The sequence below is a fragment of the Zingiber officinale genome, chromosome 9A, assembly GCF_018446385.1.
Source record: "Zingiber officinale cultivar Zhangliang chromosome 9A, Zo_v1.1, whole genome shotgun sequence".
NCBI lineage: Eukaryota > Viridiplantae > Streptophyta > Magnoliopsida > Zingiberales > Zingiberaceae > Zingiber > Zingiber officinale.
The window spans coordinates 126,784,736-126,791,493 of NC_056002.1; the positions used below are offsets into that span (position 1 = coordinate 126,784,736).

Consider the following 6,758-nt stretch of genomic DNA (forward strand, 5'->3'; position numbering starts at 1 on the left):
TTTTGTAAAATCTTTTTGAGACATTTCCAAGTAAGAAAAGTATTTGACTTTTTTTTTAAAGCATTAACTAATCCCGATCTAATGCTTTATCAGTTAGTCAATTAAACATTTTATTTTAATATTTTGGCTTCCAGGTTGTGGCGAGGCACTAGACCTTCTTGGTTATTGGATCATCAACCACTTCTAGACAAAACCTCATACAGAAATTAAACGTTTAATTTTCTTGCTGAAAGCGTTAAATCTAACTTAAGGTTCAAGTTAAACACGACTTCGGAACCCAATATAGGTTCCAGACAACTGAATTAATTAGGTATTTCATAGGGACGTATTTTTTTTTGAAATATTTCTAATTTGTTCCTTGTGATATCTAAAATACCAATTTAGATTATTGAATTTTCTAAAGCTTGTATTAGATGAGCATGCAAGATTTTTTAAGTTATTTATTTCTTTTTGTAAATTATTATTTTCTAATTTTACTTTATCAAACTCTTCAAACGGGCAAGATTTAGTTAGAATTAATTTTAAATTTTTAATCTCTCTTTCTAATTTGCAGCAATCTTTAGTTAATATTTTAACAAACTTAAATAATTTATCGGGAGGGAGAGATCGTACCTGACTTACTTTGTCGATCTCGTTATTCGTGGCTCCCCCTGAACTGTTGCTTTCTTCCGACGTAGCTCCCCTTTCATCGATATTCATTTCGGACGAGCTTGAATCGCAGTCCTCGTCTTGATGACTCGCCATTAATACAAGTCCGGAGAAGGCCTCGACTTCCGATTCGGACGGCGTATCGTCCTACGTCGCTTTTAGTGTCTTGAACCTATTTGTTTAGACATACTTCTTTCCTTTATCCTTGTCCTTGTTCCTTAGCTTGGGATAGTTATCTTTGACGTGCTCTTCTTCGTTGCAGTGGTAGCATCTGATCATCCTTTTCTTTCTACCCTGTGAATGGTTAGTTTTCTTTGAATTAAACAACTTTTTAAAGCGCCTTACCATCATTACCATTTCCTCGTTGTCGAGAAAAGATTCTAACTCATGTTCGTCTCTCGCTTCCTTGAGGGTGATGTTGTGCTTCGGCTCCTTCGTACATGCACATCTCGATTCATGCACTTCAACACATAGAAAATAATTCTTCTAAGGTAATTTTTTCTAAGGACTTAGAGATATAAAAAATATCTACTAGTGAAGTCCATTTCGTATTCCTAGGGAATGCATTTAATGCGTACCTTAGCGAATCTTGGTTACTTACCTTTTCTCCGAGATTCGATAGTCTGTTGATGAGCTCCTTAATTCTCAAGTGAAGATGCACAATTATTTCGTCTTCTTCAAGTCGTAGGTTGGTCAGCTGGTTGTGAAATAAGTCCCGTCTCGCGAGCTTGGTTTCGGACGTCCCTTCGTGTAGCTCAAGGAACTTCTCCCAAAGCTCTTTTGCTGAATCGTAGTTACCGATCCGGTTGACTTCTTATGGCGGAAGGACACTCAGCAGATGGAACTCCGCTTCCACGTTTGCCACGTAGTCGGCCTGCTCCTTTTTCGTCCACTAGTATTTTTCCAACATTATTAACAATGTTGACTTTTTCGGTCTAGACCCTCTATTCCGGTTCAGCTCGCCTCGGTCCGGGTCTTCCGCTCCATCTCCGCTCGCTTAGGTGATTTCGGCCAACCGAAATAAGGCTCACCCGAACCCAATATCGGTCTTCTCGAGCAACCTTCCACTTTGACTTCTCGTTCTTTGGAAACGCCACACACTTCCTTCTCGTCTGCCCGTGTACTCTTCCATAGCACATTGTCCCTCGGGCGCACCGAGCCCGTCGACTCTCTCCCATGCCGTCCTTCTCGCTAGCTGCGTATTTTGCTCGACTTCCTGTGCTCCTAAGCTCTGCACACTTAGACACAAAGTTAAAACATCACATGACCTAACTTAACTTGGTTGATCATATCAAAACAACCTTTGGAGTTCCAACATATACTAGATTCTAGTTTAATGTACTAAATTTAAGAGGAATTATATTCATTTATAGACTTTTTATACTCAAAAATATTAGGAGCAATTAGGTAAATATCTTTGACTAGCTAGTGAAAACAAAAAATTTAACCACTGAGGATTATATGCAAAATTTTATTTGCCAATGAAGATTGCAAGTAAATTTTCCCTTGTAACGATCATTTAATAACTGCAATATTATCGTAGCAAACACTAAATGATTGTCACGATAATTTTAATATTTTTAAAGTGATTTTAATCAAGTAAATTTAATTAATTTGATAATTTTTTTATATATAAGACCAAATTAAAATAATTTATTTTACTAACTGCTAAAATACTGGAATAAAGATATTCTAGTATGAGAAATATGGATATCCTTTTAAATTTTTTTTTCAAAAGGATGTCCTTTTAATTTAAGGCACCATCTTAATTTTTTGCCCAAATAAACACCTATTTTTATCTTTTTTTACTAGTCCAATTCCAAACATTATTCTTCATTTTCATCACTATTTACGCTAACGTATATGCAAAATTTCAAATCAATACATAATGTTTTAATTATTGAACATTAAAGGGCAATTTGTGAAAAAGATAAAATTAGGGATCAAAGTGAAATTTACTCGAAGCTTAGTTCTGTTTGACAAAAAGTGAATAAATCCCAGTACTCGAAGAACGCCGCCCCTAGGGTTGGTCCTGCTACTCTCCCTGCAAACAGGACCGATAATGGTGACGAGGTGGAGCGAGAAGAGCCCAGGCCTCAAAATCCTTTGGATTTGGACTATAGGAACTGCGGCAGGTATCTCTTTCTTCTCAGTCCCTGCAGAAACTGCTATTTGTTACATCGATGTAGAGGAATTCAATTCCTTCTAAGCCCTAAGAAGATGATCGTGCTCCTTGAAATCAGTCCTCGTTACGAACGTCTTCACGGCGAGGATAAGGGAGATGGACAAGATTCTAAATGAAGAGGACGCCCTCCGATCCAAAACTGATCCTGCCGCCGCATCTTCCCAGGAGCACATCATCGCAGATGAATAGCCACTTTCTGGTATCACATCCCTCCGTAATGTATCTGGATTTTTGCTATCGTTGTGAATAAAGTGAAAACTATATACTCTATGAAAAGCCAATGCTATCTTTTGGCCAATAGTAATACGAGAACTTGCAAAACTGTGTCTGAAACCCTTGTTAGATCACGTTTTAAAACTATTGTAAACTCCATGTTATACTTGAGATCAACAGAGATAATTATAGTGTCTGATGCTGGAGTAGTTGTTTCTGGCATATGGCTAACTTGACCTTTGGAATTTTCTAACCAGTTTTTTATTCACAGTTATGCAGTCATGATTCATGATTGTTCAAATTTACTTACACTGTCAACGAACATTCAACATTTTGACCAATATTTGCAACTCCTCTTTTTCTTTTCAATTTAGTATATTTTTCAGTCTTGATGATTTGATATAGCACTCCAAAGTCCAAACACACATCTTTGACTTTGTTGTTGTTTAGACTTTGTTTATGCCAAACATTATGATAGTAATATACTCTTCACATTCATTTTTCTCCACTTTTGCATTCATGCAATATTTAAAGAGGACATTTCTTCTACCATTGAAAATTATGGTGCATTGTACTGTATAAGATAGATATAAGGATCTACAATTCCTCTAAATGACAATGATCTGGAAGTTGCAAAGGAAACTTATATGTGGCATCAAAATGATAATATGGTAATTTGAATAAGCTTCCTGAGAGAGATGTGTTTAAAGGCGGGCAAATAATCTTATCCAATGGGTATCAGAGCCAACCAAACAATTATAGTATTTGATTTTTGTCACTTCACAGTATATTTGAATCATCAGTGGTTTCTTTTGCGTATCTAATCTAGAATACCAAATAACTCGACCCAACCCAAGTTTAATTATGTGAACACATTAGTTAATCAAAATTAGTTATATTCATATTAAAAAACCCACTAGTCATCCGTATCACTAATTAACAATTTACACCTACCATTAAATTCAAACAAAATTGATAGTAGTATAAGTGGCTTAAAAAAGGAATCATATGGTCTTTCTTTGATCATTTCAGTTTTGGTAATTGAACTAACATGCTTCATTTCTTCACATTAACAGACCAGATTTCTAACTTATGCAATCTCAACCATAGTGATTTCTGTAAATAACAAAAGACCAAACGAGTGTATGCTCAATACTATTTTATTGAATTTCTTGATCTCTAACCTGCATTGAAATATAGTTTATACAACTATAATAGATAGATTGGACTGTCCTAGTCAAGTTAGGCAGAAAGAACTTCATGAATAATTGAAAGATTTTCTTTTTGGTATATTAGATTTAGTTATAGATGGACCTTTTTTAAAATTGAATGTTTGCGGAGCTTATTATTTTTTCTTTATTTTCACTTGATTTTGATTAAAATTATGATGATTCTAGCCAAGGTTTCAACTAGCTTCGAACTCCAAAAGAGAAGAAAGGGGAAGCTTGAAAGGATAGGAGGAAAAATTCCTTTCTGTTTTTGGATGTTGTGGCGAGCTGAGAGAAGTGTCGTCACAGAAATCTCATAGATGAGGAGGAGAAAGTTGAAGGTGTGCAGTCCTCGCCGCCATGTGAGGAAGCTCTCAGTATATCCAGGAAACTTTAAATCTTTCCCAGCAGATGCAATGTCTTGTTAAATCTCACTCAGTTTTAGGATGTTGTCACTGGAAGCTTCCAAATATTAAAATGCGCTCACAGGAGACTTGCGCCACTGCCACATAGCATCAGCGAAATGCTTTCGGTGCATTGACCGAAGATTTGTGGAGCAACTGTGTGCCTTAGATATTACACAGGAGCCCTTTTGATACTTCGTGGAAGACTTGTGGAACCAGAGAAAACCTACTTAGGTGGTTTGTGTGCCCTAATAGCCCACCTTGAACTCGTGGAAGATTTATGCCTGAGGATTGAGGAGTTTGGTCAGTCTTGGAGTCTTGGAGAGCTTGATGTGTCGATCGATAGGCAGAATGAATATTTTGCTTGTGTTAACCAACACAATTAATCCATGATTCTAGCAACCTTTGACTCACATATGTCATTGTCTAAGTATCGCTTAATATTTTTTAATTCTCATAATTCTATACATATACTTTCTAATTAGTAACAATCAAATGCAACATTTAATCCAAGGCTAAATGCACTGTCATCCTATTATTTTGAATTGCTTACCTGACGTATTTCTATGTCAGCAATAGTCTTAACTTATTTAGTACAAAATATGCTTTTCATTCTGAATCCAGAGTAATGGGCTCCTATGCTGAGAAATGGTCTTGTCCATCTGCAGTGATTTTTCCTGAGCGATCCTGACTACTTAATCTGTAAACATAATCTAAATCCATTAGCGAGTCACCTAAAAGGCCTAAATTTTGGTAATGGCATGATTATTGTTGATGTGGCTTTATGAGTTGGCTGTCTGGTTATTAGCATATTGAAGAATTTAGTAAGCTGACTACAATTGCTTTGATTGTTACAAATAGTTCATGATAAAGTTAGCAATTTCCCCTTGTCTTTTCAATTATTTTAACAGAGATGGAATTTGGTACCTAGAATCACTTTGTCAACTAAATGAAGGCTTCTCACTTAGGTTCTGAAATATGAAAGTTACTCAAGAAAGAAAGGTGTAGTTCTACAGTATCAGTCATGAAGACTAATTATGTAAGAACTAGTGTATAACTGTACATGTTAGACCAAGTTACACAGCAGTATCAGCCGGAAAGTTGAGTGGTGGATAAACTCACAATTTTTCTGCATGATCAAGAACATTTTCATCTGAAGTAATCATTGTTGCTGCCAGATTATTTTATCTATCCATCCTAACCTTCTTTGGGAATGGTTGATTATTTTTTATACAATTTCCAATATAGCATCGATCCTCTTTGTTAACTTAGGAAGTTGAAGTTTCTATGACATTGTTTGTTCCTTTGTGTCATGATTTGAACACAAGCTCTGTTTCCTTGCAGGTCTTTGAAGGAGGTAACAGAACACCTAGTGCTAATCCTGATTTTGAAATGCCACAACTTCATCTTTCCTGTGTTAAACAAGACCTGAATAAGAGAGATATCAGTCAAACTCTTCCTTTTGTTGTAGTTGTAAAATAGAATCACACTTTCAAATACTCTGGCAATTGTTAGTCTCAGATCTTCACTGCCCTTCAACTTGAGAAATACTTGCGCTTGTCTGTCGGCTAGTATTTAATTTTTTAACACTTGTTTTGTTGGCATCTTTGGTTTAGTCCGAGCCATTCGTTATTTGGTGCATTAAACATTAACTGTCTGAGATGCTGACCAATCAATCCCTGTTAGCCTTGAAGCCGATTGACTAGTTCTGATAATCTTATTAAATTGGATTCTATATTTCAGACAAAATGAAAATAAATCTTAAACATGTAGACGCTTGGAAAATTGCAAAATGTTCTTTTGAGTTTATCATCTTTCGTGAAGCAGCGTTTTTTACGTATGGTTTATTGAAATATTTTTATTTGCTCTTTTTATCATGTTTTATTTGTAATTTTTAAAAAAATGCTGCCTAATATTTCTCAGGTTAAGCACAAGCGTTCTTAAATTGAAGGCAAGTACTCTGTTACGATGAATCATCTGAAACTATCAAAGAGATCTGTCAGGATGAATCTGAAACTATCAAAGAGATTCTGATTTGGATTTTCTAGCTTATAAAATTCATTTGAATTTCGAAGAGCATCAAATAAAATAAATAAATAA

The 6,758-nt window shown here is 35.5% G+C and overlaps 1 long non-coding RNA gene across 1 annotated transcript; it reads left to right on the forward strand.

Annotated features, from left to right (window-relative positions):
• Positions 1 to 2,628: 2,628 nt before the first annotated feature.
• LOC122021965 lies at positions 2,629 to 6,262 on the forward strand. Its single transcript, XR_006122727.1, has 3 exons — positions 2,629 to 2,783; positions 2,892 to 3,032; positions 6,003 to 6,262. It is a non-coding gene; the product is annotated as an uncharacterized LOC122021965 (long non-coding RNA).
• The last annotated feature ends 496 nt before the right edge of the window (positions 6,263 to 6,758 follow it).